General features: G+C 42.8%; 1 long non-coding RNA gene across 1 annotated transcript; it reads right to left on the reverse strand.

Moving 5' to 3' along the window:
* Positions 1-522: 522 nt before the first annotated feature.
* Positions 523-26,559, reverse strand: LOC119932468. The gene is made up of 3 exons (XR_005452318.1): positions 26,520-26,559; positions 16,096-16,165; positions 523-555 (listed from the first exon to the last, which is right to left on the reverse strand). It is a non-coding gene; the product is annotated as an uncharacterized LOC119932468 (long non-coding RNA).
* Between the last annotated feature and the right edge of the window lie 287 nt (positions 26,560-26,846).

The following is a 26,846-nucleotide window of genomic DNA, read 5'->3' on the forward strand; positions in this document are numbered from 1 at the left end:
GCACTGTACTTAGCGCTTGGGAGAGTTTTATAGCAATATAACAAATACATTCCCTGCTCACAATGAGCTTACAGTCTAAAGGGGGGAGACACATTAATATAAATAAATAAAATTACAGGTATGTATGTAAGTACTGAGGGGCTGTGAGAGGGGAGTGACTAAAGACAGCAAGTCAAGGTGATGCAAAAGGGACTGGGAAAAGAAGAAAGGAGGGCTCTGTCAGGATCCTTTGAGTTTTAAAATAAACACAGCAAAGGTGAAGGCTACAAGACACCAGGAAATATAGTCCTGACACTACTTTATGAATATCCAAACACATTAAAAGATGTGCAGCTTCATTTGGTGGTGTGTCTTCACAATCATCCAAAATGGCTAGAGAAGTCCCAGTGCCAGTGTGGGGAGAGACAGTGATAACAGGGTGGGGGAGGTGGAGGGATGAAAAGGTGAGAGAGAAAGGTGGTATGGGGAGGTAGCTGGACCTCCTTGTTGACCTCTCTTGCCTCCTCTCTCATCCAACTCCAGTTCATACTTCACTCTACTCCCCGGATCATTTTTCTAAAAAAAAAAATAAAAAAAAGGTTTAGTCCATGTTTCCCCACTCCTCAAGAACGTCCAGTGGTTGCCCATCCACCTCCACATCAAACAGAAACTCCTTATCATGGAATTGAAGGCAATCACCTTGCCCCCTCCTACGTTACCTCGCTGATTTCCTACTACTACCCCATACGCTCGCTTCACTCTCTAAAGCCAACTTACACACTGTACCTCGATCTCATATATCTCACCACAATCCCCTTGATCATGTCCTCCCTCTGGCCTGGAACTTCCTCCCCTTTTCTATCCGACAGACCACCACTCTCCCCACCTTCAAAGCCTTACTAAAATCACATCTCTTCTGACTAAGCCCTCATTCCCCCTACTCCCTCTCCCTTCTGCATCACTCTTACAGTGGGATTTGTACCCTTTACTCACCCCACCCTCAGCCCCACAGCACTTATGTTCATATCCACAATTTATTTATTTATATTCATGTCTGTTTCCCTCTCCAGACTGTTAGCTCCTCTTCTAGAAGGAACCTTGTTCATTCATTCATTCAGTCGTATTTATTGAGCGTTTACTGTGTGCAGAGCACTGTACTAAGCACTTGGGAAGTACAAGTCGGCAACATATGGAGATGGTCCCTACCCAACAATGGGCTCACAGTCTAGAAGGGGGAGACAGACAACAAAACAAAACACATAGACAGGTGTCAAAATCTTCAGAACAAATAAAATTAAAGCTATATGTACATCATTAACAAAATAAATAGTAAATATGTACAAGTAAAATAAATAGAGTAAGAAATCTGTACAAATATATATACAGGTGCTGTGGGGAGGGGAAGGAGGTGGGGGAGATGGGGAGGAGGAGAGGAAAAGGGGGGCTCAGTCTGGGAAGACTTCCTGGAGGAGGTGAGCTCTCAGTAGGGCTTTGAAGGGAGGAAGAGAGCTAGCTTGGCGGATGTGTGGAGGGAGGGCATTCCAGGCCAGGGTTGTGGGCAGGGAAGGTGTCTACCAACTGTGTTACCTTGTACTGTCTCAAGTACTTAGTACAGTACTTGGCACACAGTAATAATAATGATGGTATTTCTTAAGCGCTTACTATGTGCAAAGCACTGTTCTAAGCGCTGGGGAGGTTACAAGGTGATCAGGTTGTCCCAGGGTGGGGCTCACAGCCTTAATCCCCATTTTACAGATGAGGGAACTGAGGCCCAGAGAAGTTAAGTGACTTGCCCAAGGTCACACAGCACACATGTGGCAGAGCCGGGATTCGAACCCGTGACCTCTGACTCAGTAAGCGCTCAATAAATATGATGGATTGATGGATTATGACATCCCGAAAGCCACTGGAATTTCTGGTTCTGGCTTTGGGTTCTTCCTAAAGGGGAAGAACAGAGCCACCTCTAGAGGCTATAGTCACTGTGGTATACGTGGAGTGCTTTCTAGATGCCGACCACTATACTAAGATTTGGGGTGAGTATAAGATAATCAGGTTGCACAGTCCCCATCCCCCAAGGGACACACAGTCTAAGGAGGATGGAGAACAGGTATTTCATCCCCATTTTACAGATGAGGAAACAGGCTACAATCTTTTAGATTTGGTTCAGAAACAATGCTGCTAATGGGAAGATTATTGTACTTGGGTCACAGTGAGAATCCCTTGCATACTGTGTCCATGAAAATACAATTGTTCACCTTTTCTGGCTCCTGGATGCTTGGGAGTTAGCATTGCTCAGGCACTTGTAGTTGATCAATCAATGGTATGTTCAGAGCAATGTACTAAGCACTTGGGAGAATACAACAGAGTAGGTGGACACATTCCCTTACTTTTTCCATTCACTTATTGAGAAGCAGCGTGGCTCAGTGGCAAGAGCACGGGCTTTGGAGTCAGAGGTCATGGGTTCAAATACGGCTCCGCCACTTGTCAGCTGTATGACTTTGGGCAAGTCACTTCACTTCTCTGTAAAATGGGGATAAAGAACTGTGAGCCCCCTCGAGGGACAACCTGATCACCTTGTAACCTCCCCAGCACTTAGAACAGTGCTTTGCAATCAATCAATCAATCAATCGTATTTATTGAGTGCTTACTGTGTGCAGAGCACTGTACTAAGCACTTGGGAAGTACAAGCTGGCAACATATAGAGACAGTCCCTACCCAACAGTGGGCTCACAGTCTAGAAGGGGGAGACAGAGAACAAAACCAAACATGCTAACAAAATTAAATCAATAGAATAGATAGGTACAAGTAAAATAAATAAATAGAGTAATAAATATGTACAAACATATAGACATATATACAGGTGCTGTGGGGAAGGGAAGGAGGTAAGATGCGGGGGATGGAGAGGGGGACGAGGGGGAGAGGAAGGAAGGGGCTCAGTCTGGGAAGGCCTCCTGGAGGAGATGAGCTCTCAGTAGGGCCTTGAAGGGAGGAAGAGAGCTAGCTTGGCGATGGGCAGAGGGATTGGGGGCATTCCAGGTGCGGGGGAGGATGTGGGCCGGGGGTCAATGGCGGGACAGGAAGGCTGAGTAGGTGCGAATGAGGTTGTTGTTAATGTAACTTGGTGATAACAAGGGCCTTTCTCCCGGGGTGGGGGTGGGGGGGGGAGGGGGAGTCAGTCAGGACCGGACCGGGAAGGAGGGTTGGGGAGCACTATAAGGAAGGTCGCTTAAGTGCTTAATAGTAAGTGCTTAATAAATGCCATCATTATTGTTATTATTATTATTCCCTGCCCACAGTGAGCTTATAGTCTGGAGGGGGAGGTAGGCACTAATATAAATAGATAGTTTAGAATATATATTTTCAAGATATGTACAAAAGTGCTGTGGGGTTGAGAGTGGGCATATGTCAAATGCCCAAAGATCATAAATCCATGGGACAGCTACGTCTTGCCACCAGCAGGACTGGTGTTTTCAGTTATTTTTGCATCCACTGTTCTTATCGATATCCAGCGCTCTGATCAAAAGGACTTCTAGTATGAAAGTGGCCTTTTGAGAAGCAGCATAGCCTAGTGGAAAGAGCACGGGACTGGGAGTCAAAGGAACTTGCTCTTGCTGTGGGACCTTGGGCAAGTCATAACTTCTGTGTGCCACAATTTCCTTACCTGTAGAATGGGGATTAAATACCTGTTCTCTCTCCTATTTAGACTGTGAGCCCCATCTGGGACAGAAACTCTGTCCAATCTGATTAACTTGTATCTACCCCAGCACTTGGAACAGTGCTTCACACATAGTAAGCATGTAATAGATGCTGTTATTATTTATATTATTATTATTAGATGGTGAGGAAGTGGCATAGAAAAAGTTACAAACCTAAAAAGGATCTAAGCCCATACATTTTACCATAGCAGCCAGAAAACCAAGAGCAGAGAAAGCACGCTTCCAACCGAAGCCCCCTTTTCTTGATCAGGCCAATAGAAGAATACATCAAAGAGAAATGGTCCACCTGGTTTACTGCCTTCCTGTTGCCTGGATCTAGTTTGAACACTGCAGTTACAAGAGATTCCCAAGCATTCCAGTCTCCTCCTCTCCTGGCTGTAGCCACTTCATGTATCCACTGCAGTTCCTTGGGGGCCCGGAGGCTGTGAAATTGCCCGGTTTTCCTTGCAGCACTTGCATTGTTTTAATAGTGTCTTTCCCAAATCTTGGAAAAGGAATACCCTGATCACAGAGGATGATTCCTCTAGCACTCCAAAGTGAGGCCAGTTGTGGATAGAAAGTGCCTCTCAAACAAGAGCTTCAGTGCCTCTGTCCTCTCTCCCTTCCTCTCAGTTTTCACTTAATTCCTTCTCTGTTCATGCTCTCATTTCTCCCTCTATACTCTGTTTCCAAATTTTTGTCTTTCCTTCTTTCAAGATCTTTCTTGTCAGCCCCTCTGCCCCACCCCTCCCCTGCCCTTACACAACCTCCCCCAAGGGCTTGGGGAAGGTTCCTTGCAGTTTTTCACAACTCCACCTCTAGATCGTAAGCTCACTGTTAGGGAACATGTCTACCAATTCTTGTTATATTGTACTCCCCCAAGTACTTATAGTGCCGTGCTCTGTGCACAGAAAGAACTCAATAAATACGATTGATTGATTGCATCTTAAGTAGTCAAGAAATAATTTTATGCACCACCTCGATACTTCTTTTCCTTGGTTTATTTTGGGGGAATTTGGGGTATGTTTGCTTTTTGTTGTTTTTTTTTTAATCCTGTACACAGGATAGGGCTACCTGTTGTCCATGGTGCAAGGTTTCTACAGAACGTACAAACTGCTTCATAGTTGCTAAGTACTTATTGAGCCTACATTTTTCACTAGCTATGGTCCCTGCTGTCCAGGATCTGACATATTAAAGCACGATAGTTTTATGTATACAATACAAAAACCACACAGCAAATAAATGTGTTCACTTTTCAATATTGTTTTTAACTTACTGCTTTTAGGGAAGTTCTGAGCTTTACCATCCTTATCTATGGAGAGGATTTAAAGATAAGAGTCCATCACTGTTAAGTTATACTGAATTCATAGGATTTGCATTGTTAACACCTAGGAAAATGTGACAATCAAGAGATTGAATGCTTTTCTAGGTTTACCAAAGATTGCTAAATAACCTGGTTATTTACAACTGAAATCATTTTCTAATTGTATTCTTTGCCACCAGGGGTTGTTTTTTTCTACTTTTCATTTGCGAATCTTTGAGATTTCTATTCTATATATCAATGCCCAGCTGGAATGTGTTTTTTTTAAATAAACCTTGATGGATTTACCATTGAAAGAATGGGCACTAAATAAATATTTGTTGTCAAGCTGATTAATTCACTAATGAAGAATCTAAAAAACAATATTTTTTTTAAAAAAGTCCCTTTCTGTTTGTAAATGTGAAGGTTTCTGTCCAGAAACTAAAGGTCATATATACCTTTCCAGAATCATCTGCTGCAGGTGTACAACAGAATAGGATGTGCCCCTGTGTTTTTTCCCTTTTAACATGGCATAAAAAACACCTCATTACACAATACCACAAATGTGGACACCTTGAAATTCCCAGCAATTTCAGAATACTATAAAGTTAAATTATCTGTGAAGATTCCATTACCCCAAATCCTCATATTTGAAGCAAATATTAAAAAATCAGAGTCCCTTTCTCTCACCAGTGAAGGGCCATGTTCACTCTTAGGGATTCCCTGAACTACAACAGAAGAGACAATTCAACCCCCTACCAGGGCAGAGAAAGAGATTAGTTTTATAGCCTGTAGGCACTAACTGTAGTCTTCAAGTCTTCAAATAGCAAAGTGCATTTTTGGAAAGGATTTTCTTGGAGGAAAAATTTTATTTACGATCAGACTCTCTGTCCAAAGTAAATCCAGTCTTTGGCCTCGTTTTAGACAACGATGCAACACATGTGGACACAGCCATGCTGATGGGGATAATAATTTTGTGGTCATATACCACCTGACCTGCCTGAGATCACCCACTCTAATAATAATAATAATAATAATGGCATTTATTAAGTGCTTACTATGTGCAAAGCACTGTTCTAAGCACTGGGGAGGTTACAAGGTGATCAGGTTGTCCCATGGGGGCTCACAGTCTTCATCCCCATTTTACAGATGAGGTAACTGAGGCACAGAGAAGTTAAGTGACTTGCCCAAAGTCACATAGCTGACAGTTGGCAGAGCCAGGATTTGAACCCATGACCTCTGACTCCAAAGCCCATGCTCTTTCCACTGAGCCACGCTGCTTCTCTAAGTACTGAATCAGCACATACACCAAGGGGTCCAATAGCATCCCCCCCACCCCCACCCCCATTCTCTAACCGAAGCCCTGTCCTCAGCCTACTACAGCGATAGGGAGCCTTGTAGTACTCTACAGGGATCAGGTAAACTGGCAGCGCTTCTTCCCAAGCGCTTAGTACAGTGCTCTGCACACAGTAAGCACTCAATAAATACGATTGATGATGATGATGATGAGAGAGTAACTCAAGAGTGCCTGACACTACCAAGTAGCAGCTGTCAATCACTCCAGCCTGGAGGCACTTACAAGCACATAATCTCCCAACCAGAAATCCACATCTGCATGGGTTTGGACAAGTGGCTTTCAGATGATTCTAAAACAAAGGCAGAAACATTTGCATGGTTAAGGAACATGGCAGTCCATGCTTTTTGGTTTTTTTGGTTTTGGTTTTGTTGGGTTGCTTTTGTTTTTTAAAGAAGCTTGAATTTGCCACAGGAAAATTCAACAACTGGCTTCTCAAAATCTGTTTTGGCTCTACTTTCCCCTTCCTCCTCCCCTTCCCCTTCCTCCTCCTCTCATCCACAACATTTTTAATCAGACTAGGGGCTGGAAAACCACCTCAGAAACAGTAAAGCCTGAACTTAGGATCTGACAGTAAGAGAAAAATCCAAGATGAACTCATTTTCAATAGTGGGTGATTCAGATAGAACTGAATTAGTAAGGAAGTAAAGTACACCGATCACATATTTGGAATCTGAAGCGTTGAAAAAAGTTTTGCAAAAACATATAGCTTGTTGGAGTTTGGTGATTTATGAGCTCCAGGAGAGGAAAAAAGCTCTAGAAATGTATTTTCCAGAAAGTTAACAATCCTTAGCGGGAATTTGCCCCTTCGATACTTTTGGAGAAAGATGGCATTATAGGCACACTCTAGCAAAGTGAAAAACAGCCCCAAAGCATACAAGTAGATAGTTTTTGTAATGCTTTTGTTTTATTAACCATGCCTAAAGAATGACAAAATGCATTCTTTTTCCACACTTTTCTCTTATTATCCTAATGTTCACAATGGGATGCTTCAGATGTTTTCCATCAGAGTTTGCTTAAATTAGTATATAAATTGTTAGCTCAATGCAAAGTTTAAGGACGTTTTTCATTTTGTAGTTGAAAACGCTGTTTGTTTACAAAGCAGCAAAACAAATACGTTTATTATGGTACCGTATAGTTTTTGAACACCCCCCTCTGAAACCTGAAAAATTTCAGAGGTTTTTAGCTTCTGTTTTTCCAGGCTAATGAATACAAAATTTCCACTAAAATGACAAGGAAAGGGATTTTAAAGCAGCTGCCGAAAAATATATTAATCTCATTATATCGTTGTTTTCATGCGTGCCATTTTCTCCACAAATTTGCCTTGAAATCAATATGATTCTGGCTGCAATGATTTTTAATGAGACTGTCCATAGTCAAAAATAACAGACACAAATATTGCCTAATATTACACTGAAAGATATTACCCAGAGGAAGAATGTGGTTCCTGGTGACTAATATGGGATTAGCAAGAAGGTTGGGTACTTATGTCACTACCTATTATCAACAGTACGTAATTATTATTACCACATAGTATCTTTATGACAAAAACTCTGTATTACAGGAAGACTAGAAGTGAAACCTTAATTTCAGTAGACATTTACACAAACAGTGTGCTACAGAGGGAGAACAGTTCAGTATCACATTGAAAGCTGATGTGAAGTAAGGATGCTTACTGATGCCTTATATGATAACCACGCAGTTTAATGAACACTGTGAAAGGACCTTTTAAGAGGTTGGGAAATTATGATAAAAATGGCTAGAAGGAAATTTCAATTAATTCATAGAAAAGCTAAAAGACTCAGAGCCAAAATGAAAGCTGCCACTCTGTCTTGACGCCTTCCCTGGACTCAGGTACTGCGGCTTACATGGCTCCTAAAAATCATCCACTCGTCTCTACAACATCTGATAAAACATCATATAAACTACATCTTGGTGATGATATGAGGTTAAAAACCAAAAGTAGCGAACTGGAAAATGGGCCAATGTGCTCCTTTTTTTACCCCGGGCAGCTTTTCAAGAGGCGCTCTGAAGCACAACCTCTGCATCTAGAACCAAAACCCTTTTGAAAATCCGAAGCCAAGAATACTGCACTATTTCCACAATGAAGGTCAAAAGTGACTGGAAGTAAACGGTGTGTCTAAGACATCCTGGGAACTCAGATCCAATAAAGAGGCGACTATTTTCTTTTGAGACAAAATTAACTCATATTCCAAGCTGCACTACGCATCTGTACATTACTTACGGCTGGAACGAAAAAAATGCACCTTGGATTTATATTTTTAAAATAGATATAGATTGAATGCCCTTTCTTTGCCTCAAAAGATTTCCTCCGCCTTAGATCTATACATCCTGCAACTAAGACCATGTTAATTATTTTCCTTCAAATGATCAGTGTTTTCCTTTAGCGGTTTTCTTATAATCAAGGGCCTTGTCTCCTCAGCCTTGTAACTTACAAAATACCCTTTCAAATTGTAAGACAAAAAAATGTTCCGTAAACAAATTTCATGCCATAGGCTTTCTAAGGATTAGTCGTGTATTAGAGCCACTGTTCATGTATGAACCCCTTTTATTTTTTAAAGAAGGATATATATTTTTCTGTTACCTTTCCTGACTGTAAAGCAATCACAGAAAACTGCAGGAGGCACCATAAATATGCAAATTACTGAGAGATAACCGGTTTCAGTGGTTACGCCTTCAAGTGGTAGGGAAACATGAGAGAGCTGGGGCCTCACTTCCAAGTAATTCGTATGTTTGTGGTGCCCCCTGCTGCAATCCCAGGTTGGTCAGGAAAAGGAGAGTAAAATTTGAAGCACAGAAACACTGGTAAGTATCACAAAAGTGTTACATTGAAGGGTCTAACAACGCCGATTCTCAGAAAGGCAGAATACAGCCATAAACATTTCCTTCTGGCTATATTTCAAAGACGAGACCGCAGCGAAAAAAAAAAAATTTTTAAGGCAGCCGCACCAAAATCCACCTCACGATTTTCAAGTAGTGCACACGATAGATAGGCTTCAGGATTTTTGTTCCTTGATGGAGACAACTACGTAAATATACCTAAACATGACACAACAGTGAGCAAACCAACAACTTCGTGTGTGTGTGTTTGTGCGCGTGCGGGGGGAGGAGGGGGAGACAGGGACCTTTTAAAAGATTCAGATGTGATTAGACTATGGTTTAAAGTCAATCAATCAATTAATCAATCAGTGGTATTTATTGAGCGCTTACTATGTGCACAACACTGTTCTTTGCGCTTGGGAAAGAACAATACAATAAGCGGACATGTTCCCTGCCCATCACGAGCTTAAAATGGCTTTTAAAAAGTGAAATTTGGTGAGCCATTAGCTCATCGTGTGACGCTTTGGTGTTTTTTTAAAATAAGACAATAAGTAAATATAATAGTGATAAATATTTCAAAATTGATTACTGCCAAACTGCAGTAACTTTATTACAGATTTTCATATTAAGACTGTAGGAGTGCCTTAGAACGAAATAACATGGTACAATTCAGACCTGTGACGGTCTACTGAATACATAATATGCATTTTTTAAATTGCCTGAATATGTATTCACATGACAGAATCTAATAGGTTTAGGAGGAGCTCGTCCCCTTGATCAAATAATAAAGACTGTTATAGACTTGTCTATCACATCAAATCTCATACACTTCTGTGAAAATTGTTTTTTTTTCTTTTGTTTAAATACCACTGTTGAAAAAAGAAAGAAAAAAAATAAACCACCAAAAGCTGGGTTAAACGTTTAAGGCTCTGAATTAAAGCCAATTTAAAGTCAGAGCTAGACTTCAATCTGAACTTTTCTTTTCCATTTCACTGTGGTCTAGCAGAAGTCTCCAAAATGTAAGGGTTTTGCAAGACTTGCGTGTCACTGAAGCCAGGCACATGAGGATGAATTATGCCCCAGTTTGAACGGTGTAGCCAACTCTTCTCAGGTAGAGAAAAGTGAGTTTGAAAGCACCTACTCAGATCAGTTGGATAAGAAACTTGCCTTCATCCGAATCGCCCAGAAAATTCCCTCGATTCTCTACTTCACTTTGGCCATGGAAACCTTGCCCTACAGAGTTTTTTTGGTCCTGAGACACCTACCCAGGTGGGAGAGAAGAGAGGTATTGGATGACATTTCTCACGCAGAACCAATTGGAAGTAGTTATTAAAATACCAATCTTTCCATTACTCAAATTTCAGTAAGTTCCCTGAACTATATTGGAAGGAAAGAATTTTTAAATGCTTATTCCAGGTTTTACTGCTGCAGAAAGTTGCTAGAAAAAGAAACCCAGGCACAACAGCAGTTGAGATTCGACACTCTTTACCAGAACCCCTTGCCATATACATACTGTCACTCACCTTCCAGACACTCAGTAAACCATTCAATCTATTGAATCAAGAGACTGTTTGATCTTATCTGCATCTGTGAGCTGACTGTCAACCTGCTTAGGCTGCATATTAAATCATCTATAGTAGCTGCATCAAGCTGGGATGATCTGTTAATTCTAAATTTATTAACCCTTGGAGTACAGTCATCATGTTTAATCTAGTGTAGCCAGCATTTATTTTACTAGGCTAAATCCTTCTTTAAGATGTGATGGTGCTAGAGTTTAAAAATTGCTAATGTGCATGCCTTTATGATATCGGGGGAGGAGAAAACTGTTTTTGGAACAGACAAATGCTAGTACTGCTGCCTTTTCATAAAAGGGCGGTGCCTATTGGTGTTCGTTAATGAAATGAAATTTTCTTAGGACACATTATGCCTTTTTTAAGATAAGGAAAACAGCTAGAGAAGAAAAAAAGGGAGGAAGAGGCAGAAGAGGAAGGCCTTTACTGTCTGGCTACCCAAGTTTCATTAGAATGACTTAAGAAGCTATGCACAGGGCAGGAGGAATATGCTTACAGAAAGTACACCCGATATACATGCCAACAATTCCTCTAGTGAAGCCAAACTTCTTGATCAATAAATGTCACCATCTCAGATTTAACAGATTTTTCACAGAACATAATTCTTCAAATTGTTTTGTGCAATTCAAATCTGATGATAGTTCTTCGGAAGAAGAAAAAAATGTTCATTGAATATGTTAATCTGATCTTCATACAGAGAAAGAAACAGATATCTATCTATTATACTGGCACGTTACTGATGTTATCAACATATTCATAGCTTTCTTTTCAGACACAAACTGCGAGGCATGCTCCCGTTTTTGGTAACCACGTGCCCGATATCTCTCTAATGTAGCCTAATAACAATTTTAGCATTCAGATGAAGCGATTTCATTCTGTGACTGCCTTTTCTATTAGATTTGATTTTGAGAAGCCCCAGTGGGTGCCTCCGAGGCAGAGATCTATCTGTGAGGCTGCTACCGATTCAATAGCAGCCTGAGCTAACCTTGACCTTTTCCGAGACCCTGCTCCATCTGGTGCCAGCCTGCTTTTTTTTTCCTCCCCCCACCCTCCTTCTTTCTTGCTTCCTAGTCAACATTGATCAAGGCAGAATTGAGCACCTCATCTCCGCTACCGGGCTGGGCAGGCTAGGGAGGACAACACATTTCAATATATGGAAATGATCGAGCCTCTTATGCAATCATAAATCTACATAGAGTCTTGTGATTTGATATTTCATTCACCTCGAAAGCTTTCCTCCCCCTCCCAACAGGGATTTATAAGCTATGTAAGAGCACTTGGACCACGGCTTTCCCCAACACATGGAAATTATCAAGCTTGCCGCTTGCTGAATGATGCTAACAGCTCTAATGCTGCAAATTCGTTTTTAACAACTCACTGGCTTTTATCTAGGATTTGTGTGTCTCCCTGTGTGTGGATGTGTGTCTTTAAGAGCAAACTACCAAAGCAACTGACAGAATCAAAGACACAAAAATCAAATGGCTCGAATAGTCTCCATCTCTACACCCACTTCCATTATGCATACTTAGCTGTATTTCTCTGTCTACCCATCCTGTCCCCCCGTCCCCTGGATAGAGCCAAAGCAGGAGGCAGAGGCTGAAAAGAGGGAAAGGAGTAGAAGGAGGAGGAGAGGAGAAGGAGAGGTGTGGAGCATAGAGGGAGCAACCTTATGGATGGTGCTTATTCAAACCCACCTACCCTTTTCTCTGCTTCCTCCTTTTCCAGAGATCATACCAAAAAGACTTGGTTTTCTCAGTCCCACCTTCTCCCTGTCCCTGTCTCTCTCTGTCTCTCTCTGTCTCTGTAGGTCTCTTTTTCTGTCGTCTTGCTCAGGGGCTGGAGGTAAAAGAGGCTGAGTGTGGGCGAGTCACGTGGGCAGCCCGTGGCCAGCGGCGGCGGCTCCGGAGAAATTGACTGACTGGCCGCTTGGGCGCATTTCAATATATGGAAATGACCAGAGGCTTCTGCAATAAATCAGCCCTCAACACTTTGTCATTTGACTAGTCCTGCTTCATTTTCTTATTTTCCCTCTGCTCGAACCACCCTGATTTTTGCATCTCCCCCCCCCCCCCCTTCCCTCCGCTGGGCTGACTCTCCCTGCAAACTGGAAACACTCTGGCGTCGACTTGTGTTTGATTTTTAGTTCCGACGAAAATAATGGGTCGGGGTTTGTTGTGGCGGGTTGCAGCTCTTTCTCTCTCTCTCTTGTTTTTTTTTTCCTGTAGCATCCTGTGCCCGTGGCGCCTTACACCGGGCTTTTCCCTCTGCCCGGGCCCGGGGAGAGAGGGGCGAGATGAGCCGCCTCCCCCGAGCCCCCTTCTTTTCCCTGGAAAACTTCAAAACTTGTTCCCGAAACGGGCGGGCCGGCGTTGGGCTGCATTTGGGGGATTGTCTGCAGCTCCCGCTGGGCATCCCCCCTTCCCACCCCCTGCCCGTCTTTTATCATCGTCATCATCATCAATCGTATTTATTGAGCGCTTACTATGTGCAGAGCACTGTACTAAGCGCTTGGGAAGTACAAATTGGCAACATATAGAGACAGTCCCTACCCAACAGTGGGCTCACAGTCTAAAAGGGGGAGACAGAGAACAAAACCAAACATACTAACAAAATAAAATAAATAGAATAGATATGTACAAATAAAATAAATAAATCATCATCATCAATCGTATTTATTGAGCGCTTACTGTGTGCAGAGCACTGTACTAAGCGCTTGGGAAGTTAGACTGTGAGCCCACTGTTGGGTAGGGACTGTCTCTAAATGTTGCCAACTTGTACTTCCCAAGCGCTTAGTACAGTGCTCTGCACACAGTAAGCTCTCAATAAATACAATTGATTGATTGATTGATTGATTTCCAGGGTCTTGCCGGCGGGTTGCAGAGCCCCCTGCGAAAGGTCTAGGGCCGCCGCCGTGCAGCAGTTGCACTTGGGGTTTTGAAGAGCTGCCAGCTGCAGCTGGCATTTCGGGGCACTCACAATGCGAAAAACAGCAACAAAAAACCCCAGAGCACCGCGGCATTTCCATGGTCCTCCGTTAAAGCAAACAAAACGCTGCGTCCAACCCCCTCCCCCAGCTGGGCTTTTCCCAATTTTCCACTCGGGTTTCTGGTTCTCCTTTCCCTCCAGTCTCTCTCTTTTCCTCCACGAGGCTTTGCACACAATAGGCTTGCAGAGGGTCAGTGGTCGTCACCCTATAAAGCTCAGAACCTAATTAATTTTATTAAAGGAGGATCTGTTTATGCAATATGACAGCCTGGGGGAATTAACCCTGGGGGGGGCCGAGGGCAGATCCACTCCAGCTCCTCATTCCAGAAGGCAAGGATCACTTTTTTCCCCTCCGTTGGTGGGTTTGGGTCTGGGTGGGATGGGGCATAAACCGCCCAATTCCTCCCTTTCTGCCTAGCTCGAGGATGCTGTCGAACGAAACTCCAAGATTTCTGGTGCAAGATCGTTACTTCTCGCACGGTACCACTTCCAAAGGGCTCACCGAATCCTCCTTATAGAAAAAACAAAGTCGTGGTTTCAACTCGACACGAAATCAAGTGACTATTTTGGAGCAAGAAAATTTCTTCCCTGAAAATCACATTGCAAAATCCAGCGTGTCTTCTCGAGAGTAAAGATGAATGCATAATGGTTTCTAAGTTATTTTTTCTCCTCTAGTTTGAAATACATTTTTAATAACCTCCAGCAAAAAGTAATAGTTCAGACATATTGTACTGCTATGACTTAATCTCCTTGTGTATTCCTTAATTGCCAAAACTTAAGTTTATTTCATTTACAACGGCTAACTTTGTGCCTCCCAGGAATTCTAATATCACATTTTTTGATGTCTTACCATTACCTTTTTCCAACAGGGAGCTAAAGATGTGCAGCTAGAGGTTCAGTACAGAGCTAGGTATGATAAAATATTCAGTAATTCTCTGATGGAAAGGATACTTGAAAATACATTTTTTTGGGTTTTTGAGGAATTTGTTTTGATTTAGATCTATAGATAGTAAAAGAATGAAAGAAACTGTGAATTACACTGAATATAAGATTTTTATCACTGTAATATTACACTTCCTCTCTACAATATTGCAGAGCTTTAGAACACTTTCCAAACTTTCAGATCTAAGCTGTGCCTTGTGCTATCTAAGGTTTGTCTGAAAGGACCTGCCAGCACATGCCAGCTAAAAATGAGTGTCAATTAATAAAAAAAAGCTTCCTTATTCTGCACTCATGTAATTTAACAGGTTTTGAGTAAAGCACAGGAACAGTTGTGAAAATGTTCCAATATATGCAGTTCTAACAGTTTTCATTCTAAAGCACCAAAGCTTCCTAAAATAGAACAGCTAAGCATCTATTTTCTTTCTCTGTATTAAAGGCCAATCTACACTTCATATAGAATGTTTTTAAAATTACAAAAATATTTGTTTCTTACAGATGCACTTTTTGTTCTCCCAAGAAAGCAAACAGCCTCAAACCGAATCTGCTAACTTGGTATTTTTCAGTGCTAAGACTTCAACTTGTACTTTAATTTTTCTTTCCCTCTTCCCTTGCTTGAAATTTGAATTATTCTAAAAATATAAATGTAATCACTGCTAATGGATAACTGTTTAGCATCTAAAATCCATATGCCTACCATTTCCCAGCAGCCCCAGAGACATAATCTACACTCTTCAGGGTCCAGGAAAAGGGTAACCTGCACTATACTTCTAAGTGCAGTTTGTTGTTTAAAAAACATATTGTACTGATTAATAAAACGTGGAAAGAACTGAAGCTACAAATTTTGAGCTATGAATTGCCATCTGCTCAACTGGGTGGGAGTGGGGGGAACTGAAAATTCCCGAATATATTTCTCACCTTTTTTCATAGTAACATAAACAATGTTCCAGAATGCTTAAATAAATGACTATATTAAATTATTTTTTTTTAGTTCAACAACTGCTTGGTCAATACCATGTCCACCTTCCTGAGTAGGGAATTATTTTTCCCTAATCACCAACATATCTGGTGGTTTCCCAGTAAATTATGTGGGCCTATATTATTTCAGAGGTTGGGACCACAAGAGACATGAAATGAGGCTTGAGTGACCACGATGGCTAACTTTCTGCCATGTTCCAAACCTTATTAGAGAAAAGCACTTGGTGGTTGGGCAGTTCAAACCATAGAGGTAAATTCATCCGTGAGGTACAGGAGAAGGAAGGGGATGTCCCTTTATCCAAAGGCATCACGTTAATCAGTCAATCAATCAGTCCATCAATTGTTTTGTTTCAAACAAGTAAATTAAAAACTCAAGATGAAGGGAAGAAAAGTGAACCATTTTGTCCTCTGTTGCCCTCAGCGCATTTACTTTATACATATTGAACCACCTACCTCCACTAATATCTGGACTTCTGTATTCTCCCACTTCATCAGGAGAAGTAGCCAAAGGGGATTCCCTTTCCTGGATGAAAAAAGGAAAAAAATAGGGGCACGCCATCAAATTCCACTAGTCTGTAAGCTCCTCGTGGACAGGGATCTTGTCTTCCGACTCTATTGCATTGTACTCTCCCAAGTGCTTCATGCAGTGCTCTGTGCTCAGTGAGCATTCAATAAACATCTTTGATAGAATATGGGTCATTCTGCCCATCACCTCCACCATCTATGATAGCATGCGGGGCAATCACAATCTCCAGCAATCCCAGCCCTGAGATTCTGCCCAGTGTGCTGGCAGCATGGGAATTCGTCCGAGTCGACCAGACTGAATCACCCAGACCCTGTTTGGACATCCAGGACTGGGAATAACAAGCCACTTTATAAACTGCCGTACTGCACTGCCTGAGCTCCCAGGAGAAGCACAGGGCAATGCCAACCCTGCTTTTTCCTTGAATTCCATATAGTTAACCATATGCTATCATATGAGACATTTAAAAAAAAAAAGAGGCTCCATCTGCTGTGCAACCTTGCTTAAATTTTCCCATGCCACATTTTATAAGAGTAGAGATTTACACCAATGCCTAGAGTCAAAATTTCCCCTAAACTTTTATTGTTATGTGTCCTGTCCATATGGAATTAGCTATTATTTCATGGCCTCACTCCATTTCCACAGAAAGTTTTGGGGACAGAACCCATATTTTTGCAGTTTTTGAGGGTCGGTCACTAATTCTGCCTCCGCTACAGGAGCGAGGGACGGGGAATCCGGGCTGCAGCCGGTAGCTCCGAGTCTCAAAACTGAACTCTTATCAACCCGAGTGGTGACGTCTACAGGGGCCAGAGCTGGGCCCGAAGCACACGTAATTCTTGCCAAATGGCAGTTGCCTGTTTGAAACTGGTAACGAACTTGATTTATTCCTACAGCACAATAAAATGGCTGTGTAGCCTCCTCTGCCTCCACTTGAAGGGCTAGGACTTATAAATTCCAAGTTTCACAATCATGCTCTAAGTTCGAGTGTGTGATGCTATGCACCCTAGCTCAAGGGTGGTGCAAGGCCCACTGCAGGCCTCCCTCCCACCTCCCCCATGGCACCTCTCTTTCTGGGGCACCTTGGCAGATAGTATCCACCTGGCTTGTCTGGGCAAGGTGTCCTGGGCTCTGCCACTTAAGTAGCGCCGGGGCAGGAAGGCGCATCAGGCCATAGGGAGGTAAGAGGGAGGCTATTGGAAGAGGGATCTCAGCAGCTGCCAGTTTGAAAGCGGCGGTGGTTGCTCTGGCTTAATGGGTCAGGAGCTTTCCCGCTCCTTTGGATAAGACTGTCCACCCCTCGGGCGATGAAGCAGCAGGCCTTGCACCACCAACCTCTATTTTTCTTGGCATGAGACCCAGCACAACTGTCCTGCCCTGCTTACAAATAAGGAGGGACCGACCAAGTGATCGGAAAGTTACTGGAACTTTTTAGGGAGAATTAGACAGATGAGCGAGAGGTAAATCTGGAATCTTGGTCTTGCTTTTGAGGGATTGAGTAGAGAAGCATGGAACCAGACCCACCACTCGACTGATAACACAACTTCCTATGTGGTTTCCTGGCTTGAGCCTGACACGCCTCCTCAGTAGTCTGAATGCCCTCTTGCTAACTGGGGAATCACCCTGTATCATCGCGATGGCTCTTTCAATAAGGACTGCTCCGATTTCATTCTGTGGGTCCCAGTTTAAGAAACTTCCATCTTAGCTCCTGGTCAGTCGGGGACCGTACAAGGGGAGATTTCACTTTACGATATTTGGAAGTGGATTGTCGAAGCCTTAGAAAGACTGGGGGAGGAATGCCAAGAATGAAGAAATTAATCATGTCCGAATGTTCTTGCCTGAATAGTCCCTAGTTTACATTTATTGTATTCTCCATTGTTGTTGGTTTTGTTTCAAAAATGACAGCTCTTAAAAATTAGAACTGACAATAATTTGGATTCTGGATAATCAGGAAGCAGGTATTATCCATGTACAGAATAGCTCATTTTACAAGATGCCCAGAGCAGTATGACCATATTATTATCTAAGATCAAAATTGGACCCTAAGGGACTGACTTAAACAAACGCCAGGAAGACCGGCATTAAATCTGCAACTCTATCCTTAAATTTGCCATTGTTTCTTGCTATTTTTAATGTAGTCATCTACCTTGAGTCTCGAATAACATTCAGGATGTTCTTAGATGTCATATAAACTACCATGTCAAGGGCTAAATAGCAAGGAATTCTAGCATTCAAAGGCTTTGAGCCTGAACCCTGAATTTTCAAATTCTTCATGTATCAGTTTATGATCTAGCCTTCAGTTTTTAATGTATGTTGGAGTGTGAATTTAGTATTATTAAAAAGAATGGGTATATTATGAGCAGTGATATCCTTTGGGGTAGACTAATCCCAGAAAAAGGACTGTATTGGTCTTTTTGAAGGTTTATATTTTCTACTACATTATACCTTTTAGGCAACTTATGGTGGAACATAAAGACTGATTAATTCACCAAGTTGTGCTTGCTTGTTCAAGCCACAAAACCATAAACTGAGATTTTAATCCTTTTCTAAAATTTAGAGTACCAACTTAATCGAAAATTAAATGCCTCTTTATCCAAGAAAATAAGTTTAATAAGTTACAATATGAGGCAATATCAATAAGAAAAACACTTCTGAGCTCCACGAGCATTCATTAGTCGTTTCCTTCACTTAGTTTTGTAATAAAAACAATATTTTTTTGCCATTTAGATGGGCCTTTTCACCTCAAAGTGCTTTTATAAGTATTAAGTGGTTTATTTATGAATAATCTGTTTTCATTTTATAAAACCCAGATTTCTATTTACCAGAAAAGCAGGGAAATAGGAAATGTTGTGCACGAGATGAATGCAAAGGAGGAAGTGACCAATAGCCTATCGTAGCATGCATTCATTTTGTACTGCCAATTATTTTGAAAGTATTCCCTCCTGTAGCCTAAGAAATTTCCAAAGCCCTAATGCCATCCAGGACGCCATAAAAGTTTGTTTTATTCTTTTTTCTCATTTTAGGGGAAGTGGGGTCTTTTAAAGGGCTTTCTTTTGTTTGCCTCGTGCAAAAGAAAAATTCAATTTCCCGCATCACAAAATAAACAGAAAATGAGAAGTTTTTGAATTTGTAATAAAGCATCATCTACGTACGCCAACACCGCGAAGCACCTTTGCGAAGGAGTCAGCCGCCTCGCCACCTCAGAGCAACAGCATAGCCTGTATGGTTCTGCTCCAGGTGTCATTTTAAACATTTTAGAAGACATATGCCTGGAGACCATTTAAATTTTTTTTTCTTTTGGTTGTGAACATACAATCACCTATTGAAAGTGTCGGGCTTCCAAGTGCAGACAGATGGGGAGCACAGAGGTTAGCATAGCCAGGCCTCAGAATGACCCCTGCAGGAGAAATTAAATCAGTCTGACCTTGTTGTGAAACCTAAATTATACCCACAGACCCCCAAATAATGCATCTTTAATACATCACTGCCCTCTTTTTATCAGCCGTCTTACCTCAGGGGTATTTTGTGCCCTCACTACTAATGTTAAATTGTAGCTATTTATATTTGATTTTGTGACCTTAGTGGCCATCCTTGTGGCAGCTCTCATGAAGAACACTTTAAATGTCTGGGTAGCTGTGGCTCCTTTTGGAGGAACACAGAATGAGTGTTGCATAATAATTCACTTCTTCAAAAACGTTTAAAATACAGCTCCTCTGTGTTATAGACACCAATGCACAAACACCTAGCCATCCCACTTTAGAAAGCTCAACTGTAGACTTGTTAGCATTTAAGGATTAAAAATGGTAATTCTGTGTTTTTCGGTGATATTTTCAGCTCCTTCCACATTGATTAGAGGCCTGCTGGCTTTTTGTTGTTGTTGTTGTTGTTGTTGCTTTAGAGATAAGAATAGGATAATGTAAACATCTTACAACAAGTGTATTTGCACAATGCTGTACTGTTTTAGTTAAGGCTGTGCCAGAATTTCCATTATAAACCTATTTTTCTAAGGTTTATAAATCAGTCATAAAAACTCACTTGGGGCTGAGGCTTGGAATGCTAGGGTCCTCGCCTCAAATGGAATACTTACAGCCAATTTCTGAACAACTTGATTTCGGTTGTTTTAAAGTCAAAACAACATTTACTGGGGGAAAAAAGCATTTCTGGATTTGTGCCACTCTTTTATGAATTTGAGACAGCTGAGAGATAGCTATTTTCAAGACCTTTTTACCCTCTTTAAAAAAAAAGGGAAAATTCAGAAATAAGGGAGGGGAAAATTTGTTATTTACCTTCACTCAAGTGGTGCTGTACTAATTTACTCCTGTCTTTCTCTCCTTGTCCCTCCAAGAGGTTCAGTCTTGTCCTTTCTACTGAGGCTGTCAACATAGAAGCCAATTCGTGACAAAAGGAAGGGTGGATTATACTGGAAGCGCTTCTGAGCTAGAGGGTGAGGATACTAAGGAGCAGCGCTGTCATTGACTCCCTGGGCACACACCACAATCAGTACTGCCTGAGTAAGGGCTCTTAACCCTCTTGTCCTTTCCCAAGCGTTCAGTAGAGTGTGCGGCAGTTGGTAGGCATTTGGTAAATACCATTACCTCCACCAAAGTCCCGCCAGGAGCCCGGAACTAAACCCATGAATCTATTTCATATTCCACCCCATGATTTTCCAACAGGAATTTTCATCTAAAGCAAAAAGAAAATTTGGCCGGGAATTAGTGCAAATTGCAATTTAATTGCTGTTTAATATTTGGAAAAAAAGAAAGAAAATTACATGATCAAAATATTTAGCTTTATGAAGCGACTTCTGCTACTTGTGCAGTATCTCCTTTTTCATGAGGATTTTTGCTTTACATACCAATAGGTGTTTTAAAATTTGTCTAAATATGTATTTACACATTATTCTCCAGTCAGAGCTTCTGGTTTTTGTTTAAATTAATATTTGCTAATAAAAGAACTGTCAGGACTTTGAAGTAAATATTTGTTTATGGACCAAAAAGCACAAAGTGTTTTAAATTTCCATTTGCGTTGAACTCTTCACACCCACCAGGCTGGTTTGGGTCAGTGGTCATATCTCCTGCCGGGACGGAAGCACTGGAAAGAGCAGTGAAGATCATTATGGTTTGCTACCCTAGAAGGACAAGACTCTCCCCTCTTCACCCCTCCCTCACCCCTCTTCCTTCCCCCACCCCCCTGCCCGGCTAACCATGAAAATCCTCTTGGAAATAGGACTGCAATAGGACAAGTAACAAGTAGCAACTAACCCGGGATAATAGGAAAGAATACCTATCCCATTCATTTTACTGCCCATCTTAGTGGTAGACAAAACTACGCTAATAGACTACTGTACTTACAGAGCTGTACAAAACTTACTAGCTGTCAGTGCTCCCCTTGACCCAAAAAAAGATGTCTGGAAGGTCCATTAGGAAAGAACCCTGAGGAGAAAGCCCCCTTCTACCTCCTCCCCAACCTCCACCCTGAACCGAATTTTATAAACATACATTTAGAGCTTTATGACCCCCATGACAGGTACTTAATACAATATCAAGATGGATTAAGGTGAAGAGTTTCTGGAACAACAGGCTTTTTAATTCTTGACGTTGCTCGGTCATAGCCCAGCCTGACCACAAATATAACGGGTCCACTTATCAGCAGCCGGGGGCATCTCTGTGGAAGGACTCTTCCCCGCCCCAACCCCAGGGTCTTAGTGTTAAAGTTAAAGTATTCCACCTGGCTATTTCTTTTGTTTCTTTCTTTAAGCCCAGAGTAGATGGCCTACTTAATATTTTTTTAAAAACAAGAGAGAGATTTTGTAACACTTTTCAAGGATTACCAAGTCAATTACCAAGACAGTATTTGGAAAGTGAGGAAAATAACAAGAAAATAGTCTCCCATTGCATGCTAGGGCACATCCATCCAATTCAGGAAGCTGCCGGAGAGTTAAAATTCTCTCGATGGTGTACAGGGTGCACACATGGAGCAGGCAAGCCCACAGAAATTTAAGGTAATATTTTGGTCAGCAGGTGCAGACCTCAAACATACAGTGGTTTAAGACCAGGATTGTGAGAGGCAGACATCTGCAGAAATTAGAAAAGCATTCCCGGGCTATTATTTAACATTCTACATATGTGAGATACAGAATGAAAGAATGAGAATTATCTTAAAATCCCTGCTAAATCAGGCCCCGCTTTCTCAAGGCAATCTCAAGCTTTAGTAGTTCAGACAGATTCTCTAGCTGACAATTAATATTAATGGGTAGATTTCACAATGTGGCATTATCACACTGTGAGATGGGTGGGCATACCATCTGGGTTTTGGCAGGTATTAGATGTAATCAAAGGGATTACTTGGCTCAGGGAGAAATAGAAAACCTTGGGTTTGTTTAGTCTCTTTCTTCTTTTGTTTGGACGCAGCTCTAGGTGTGTTTAACCATTTTCCCCCTGTCCTTTATTTGTTGTGGTGAGCATTTCTGGTCTAGCTGGCAGACCCAAAGGAGCCAAACATCCAGCAGAGATGATCTGTTTCTGGACTCGTTACCCATTTTCCTTTCCTCCTGCTCAGTATGTGTTAGTCCAGATCAATTTTCCATGTGTTTAGCTTCTGTTTCTAAGTGCTTTCTGAGGTTATGGAACGTACGAAATCTGCTCAAGCAAAATGCTGAAAAGAAAATATTTCCAAACCTGACCTAAGTCATCGAGAACATCGAGTGCCAACGGAATGATTACCTTTGGTTCCGGGGCCTCCGTCAGCAGGGAGGGAGTTCAGCGTTTCCGAATGGAAAATCCAGTAGCCCCCGGACTCGATAGAACGCTGCCTGGGGGCAGGTTGTAGTCTACTGAGGAGGGCTAAGTGGTTGGTTTTAAACTTTGGGGAAATTTGGGGGATTTGGCAGACCGCCCCTCTCTAGTCTGCACGCCAGCTAATCATAACTTGAGAAATCCTCATGGATCTGGGTGGGTGCCAGGCCATGTTTACTGCTGCCATAGTTAAGTTGTTGTTAATTTTATACTAAATGGCTGTTATGATGATGAATGAGAATCCTGAATTGCCACTCAGGGGACTCCAGACAGGCAAGGTGTTCTCTTCTCTCCTCGGCCCCGCCTCCCGATGATGGGATTAGGCTAGCTGTGCTCCTCCGATTCCCGGACTCCGGACCGGCTACTTCATTTATCGAATGCCCACAGCCTGTTAACTACAGGAAACACATGGGCACGAGGCCCCTAACTTCAGGGAGCTTTCCTCCTCCTCCTCAGCATCGGAATCTCACACTCGTACCAACCTTTTGGGATGGCCTTGGCAGGGCAGAGACCAAGTCTGTTCAGTCCCTCTGCTTGGAGGAAAGTCTGGCCTGGGCACCTCACCCAAGCAGGTATTAAAGAACCATGGGGGTTGATGGCAGTGGAAGTCCACTGTCCATGTTAGTTGACCCACAGCCAAGGTACTAATAATGATGGCATTTGTTAAGTGTTTTCTATGTGCCGGGCACTGGGGTGGATAAAAGCAAATCGAGTTGGACACAGTCCCTGTCCCAGGTGGGGCCCACAGTCTCAATCCCCATTTTAAAGATGAGGTAACGGAGGCACAGGAAGCGAAGTGACTTGCCCAGGGTCACACAGCAGACATGTGGCAGAGCTGAGATTAGAACCCATGCCCCTGTGACTCTCAGGCCAATGCTCTATCCATTGCTCCATGTCTTTATCCTTGCCCCTAAAAAAGCCATCTTCTCCTCTCTCTCTTACAACTCCCTTCCATCGACTACCAGTTATGTTTTCTGTGTTTTTTTTTAATTTGTTCAGTACTTATTATGGGTCACGGACTCAACTAAACTCTGGATTAGATACAAGATAATCAAGTTGGACACAGTCCCTGTCCCACAAAGGGCTCACAGTCTTAATCCCTATTTTTCAGGTGATGGAACTGAGGCACAGAGAAGTTAAGTGATTTGCCCAAGGTCCCACAGCACACAAGTGGCAGATCCAGGCAAACCCAGGCCCACTGACTCCAAGACCCGTATTCTTTCCACTAGGCCACGCTGCTTTTCAGTTATGTGAAAAATGACAGCTAGGTGAGAAAAATGAAACAGCAGCTCCCCTTAGCAGTTGGGCAACCAAAATCAATCAGTGATATTTACTTAGCACTTACTGTGGGCAGCACACTGTACTAAGCGCTTGGATGAGCACAGTACAATAGAGTTGGTAGACACAATTCCTGCCCAAAAGGAGGTTACGGTCTAGTGGGAAGACAGACATTAAAATAAAATAAAATAAAAGGGAAATGGCAGAGTATAAGGGTATGTTCATACAAACTGTGGGCCTGGTGGGGGTGAATATCAAAATGCTAAAGGGGTACAAATGCAAGTGTACAGGTGGCACAGAAGGGAGAGTCCTTTAATGTACTTTTGAATTTCCCAAAATGGGTGTTTTACGGCCATGAAACTGAACCACTTAGCCTCTGCAAAGAAACAAAAGCAAATCCCTATTTATTTCCCCACCCAGAGACACTGAGCCTAACTCTCCAGCTAGGCAGAGATCCAGGCTTTGAGCATTTAGGCTGAATTAATACAAAGTACCATGTTACATATATTTTTATTTCTCAGATTAATCTAGTCTGTCCATACCTGAAAACATTATAAACATCTGTTGCTGAGGAAGGGAAAACAATCTCCTGGAGAAGCAGCATTACCTAGTGGAAAAAGCCCAGGCCCATGGATTGGATCTGTTATATTGTACTGTCCCAAGTGCTTAGTACAGCGCTCTGCACACAGCAAATGCTCAATAAATACAACTAACTGAATGACTGGAAATCAGATGATTCGGGTTCTAATGCTGGCCATTTTTTCTGCTGTGTGACCTTGGGCAAGTCACATAACTGCTCTGTGCCTCAGTTGTGTCATCTGCAGAGTGGGGTTCATTACCTGTTCTCCTTTCTACTTAAACTGATACACCCACATAGGGACCTGATTATTTTGTATCTTACCCCCAACACTTGGTACAGTGCTTGACACAATGTATGCACTTAACAAATACCGCAATTATTAGAATGGCAGGTTTCCAGAAGTGGAGCCGTCTATGCTAATAGAAATTAGCATATGATATCCCATTTTCTGAAGATGTTTAGCATATCCAGTGTCATCACAGTCTCGGAACTAATGATTGGTTTTACTTTGCAGAACTCCGGTCTCCACATTTACTTAGCCCTTCCTCCAGACCTACCTAGCTCTTTGTCTTTGCCTATTCTTGAGCGGTTTCTGTTTGGAGAGCGGCAATATCAGTAAATTCCCCTGCTTTATTAAATTTATAAACAGCAAAACATCTGACTGGTTGGCCACCTCTGCTCTGTTCCAACATATATTAATAGTGGTGGGAGCACTGTCATTGGCCCTTTGGCAGTGCCCTCAATTGCCCAAAAAGAAAGGGATAGTCTCTACATTTCTCCTACTTGTAATTTATTTTAATGTCTGTCTCCCCTGCTAGCTGGTAAACTCTGGAAGGGCGGGGCTTGTGTCTGCTTACTCTGTACTCTCCCAAGCACTTAGCACAGTGTTCTGTGCACAGTAAAGCTCTCAACAAATACCACCGATGGATCGATTTTTATCCATCAAGGCTCAAAGCAGGAGTCCCCTGGTACAGTCCACAGTGGCCTTGTGATAAATCCCAGTGTTCCCTTCAACTGAGAACCTGCACGTGAATGGGAGAGACTTTAAGCTCTCCGTGGTGATGATGATGGTATTTGTTAAGCGCTTACTATGTGCCAAGCACTATTCTAAGCACTGGGGTTGATACAGGATCATCAGGTTGAACCACGTGGGACTCTGTCCGGGTCCCCATTTTAGGGATGAGGTAACTGAGGCCCAGAGAAGTTAAGTGACTCGCCCAAAGTCGCACAGCTGTTAAGTGGTGGAGTCGGAATTAGAACCCACGACTTCTGACTCCCAAGCCCGGGCTTGGGAGTCTGTTTACTGTTATATGGTACTCTCCCAAGCGCTTAGTACAGCGCTTTGCACACAGTAATCGTTCAATAAATACGACTGAGTGAATGAATGAGAACCCCACTGTGCAGGGCTGTTGAGCCTTCTCTTTCGTTCCCCCATACCTCCCCCGCCCCTCATACTTTCAGGGCGGCTTGGGGAAGACGTAGCGTCCTCTCCCAAGCGCTTAGGGCAGTGCTCTGCGCACAGCCGGCGCTCAATAAATACGACTGGGTGACTGAATGCGGCCGTGGAGGGCGGGCTGGGCAGAGTGGCGCTGCTGCCTGGTCCCCGACGACGCCACGTGCAGCGGGCGGGGGGGAGTTGGGTTCCTGTGCGCAGGGTTGGCCTTTTGGATTATTAATGATTATAATTTGACTTTGTCCCGCCTACCTTGCGTTGCAATAAGGTCAGCCGGGCGGGACAAGGGCCGGGCCGCCCCCCTCCCGTCCCCTGCCGTCCCGTCCCGTCCCGTCCCGTCCCCTCCGGGGGCTGTGGAGGCCGTTGCTGTCCGGTCCCGCCCGGGGGGCGTTGGGGCACAGGGCACCCTTTGTCTTGGGGCCGGGCTTCCTCCTCCTTCTCTCTTCCTTTCCTTCTTCTCCTCCTCCTCCTCTTCTACTCCTCGTGCTTCTCCTCTCTCCCTCCTCTTCTCCCCCTTCTCCTCCTCCTCCTTTCTGTTCTCCTTTCCTGTTCTCCTTTCCTCCTCCTTTTCCTCCCCTC

The sequence above is a fragment of the Tachyglossus aculeatus genome, chromosome 9 (genome assembly GCF_015852505.1).
Source record: "Tachyglossus aculeatus isolate mTacAcu1 chromosome 9, mTacAcu1.pri, whole genome shotgun sequence".
Lineage (NCBI taxonomy): Eukaryota > Metazoa > Chordata > Mammalia > Monotremata > Tachyglossidae > Tachyglossus > Tachyglossus aculeatus.